Genomic DNA, 1,857 nt, shown 5'->3' with positions numbered 1-1,857 from the left:
ATCCGAAACGTCACCCATTCCTTCTCTCTGGAGATGCTGCCTGAGCCGCTGACCCCTGTCCCACTTAGGAGACCTAAAGGTCGAGTAGAAGCCGGTTTTCTTCATAGTCGAGGAAGGTTTTCAACATATGCGTGCGAGGTGGTAGGTGGTTGCAGGTCACCTCAACCTTGATTTTTTTTTTGGTTGCTGTATAGGTCTCCTAAGTGGGACAGCGGTTAATACTCCAGCATTTTGTGTTTAGTTTCTGTTCCCATTTCAGATTTCCAATATCTGCAGTGTGTTTTGAATTCCATTCCAGTTATCTTGCCAGTGAGGCCCCCTCGTCCCCTCTCTCTCTCCGCACATTATCTATATATAGCGCGACTTTATGTTAGAAACGCTGCTCAGAAAGCCAATTGCATGTAATTACATATATTTCTTCAAACACCTCTCGCCCTCCACACTCTGCGATCATCCTGACCTCTGTACGCTTATTTTCAGATAGGTCTGTGAAAGAAAATGAATCCTTGGTTTTATTTAGACTTTACTTTAAGAGATACAGCGCGGAAACAGGCCCTTCGGCCCACCGAGACCATGCCGACCAGCGATCCCTGTACACTAACACTAATCCTACACACACTCGGGACAATTTACAATTTTAACTGAAGCTAATTAACCTACAAACCTGTACGTCTTTGGGGTGCGGGGAGGAAACCAGAGCACCCGGTGAAAACCCACGCAGGTCACAGGGAGAACGTACAAACTCCGTACAGACAGCACCCATAGTCAGGATCGAACCCGGGTCTCTAGCGCTGTGAGGCAGCAACTCTACCGCTGCGCCACCCGTGTAAAAACCTTCACGAGGCTTCATTTTAATTTGAATTCTTGAACCGACAATCCTTTCATTTAACCCCGCAGATCATTTATCTTCTCCTTTACCCGATTTCACACAAAGATGGTGAGTGTATGGAACAAGCTGCCAGAGGAGGTGGTTGTGGCAGGGGCTATCCCAACGTTTAAGATACACTGTGTGTAGCTGGGCAAACAGTTGCTTTGTATTTAATCCCTCAGACTATCTCATCAAAGAAGCTCCATAAACCTCTCTCATTTGAAATCTGCACGGCTATTACATGTGACATGTACAATAGACAATAGGTGCAGGAGTAGGCCATTCGGCCCTTCGAGACAGCACCGCCATTCAATGTGATCATGGCTGATCATCCCCAATCAGTACCCCGTTCCTGCCTTCTCCCCATATCTCCTGACTCCGCTATTTTTAGAGCCCTATCTAGCTCTCTCTTGAAAGCATCCAGAGAACCCGCCTCCACCGCCCTCTGAGGCAGAGAATTCCACAGACTCGCCACTCTCTGTGAGAAAAAGTGGAGATGAATGCTATTTGATAAGTGTCCTGTTTAACATGCCTCAATCTGTTTACGGGCTAGATACTCAGTTAAGTTGGTCACTGTTCTAAATTCTAAGCTTGGAAGAAAATTGGGTAGGTTTTCTCCGGGTGTTCCAGTTTCCTACTACAATCCAAGGACGTAAAGGTTTATAGGTTAATTGGCTTCTGTAAATTGTTCCTAGTGTGTAGGATGCAAAACTGGGATAACACAGAATCATGTTCTGGTGATCGTTGCTTGGCACGGATTTGATGGGCCGAAGGGCCCGTCTTCCACGCTGTATCACTAAACTAAACATAAGTGAAAATAGGTGATTGATGGTCAGCATGGACTTGGAGGGCCAATTGTCCGGTTTCATGCTGTATCATTCAAACAAGATTGTTTTAAAAGTGTTTTTAAAATCTCTATTTCTTTATTTTTTATTTATTTTTTTGACATCGGTTGGAAGCTGCATACCAAATCTCGTTGCACTGATGTG

The sequence above is a fragment of the Amblyraja radiata genome, chromosome X (genome assembly GCF_010909765.2).
Source record: "Amblyraja radiata isolate CabotCenter1 chromosome X, sAmbRad1.1.pri, whole genome shotgun sequence".
NCBI classification, from domain to species: Eukaryota; Metazoa; Chordata; class Chondrichthyes; order Rajiformes; family Rajidae; genus Amblyraja; species Amblyraja radiata.
This window is presented reverse-complemented; position numbering follows the sequence as displayed.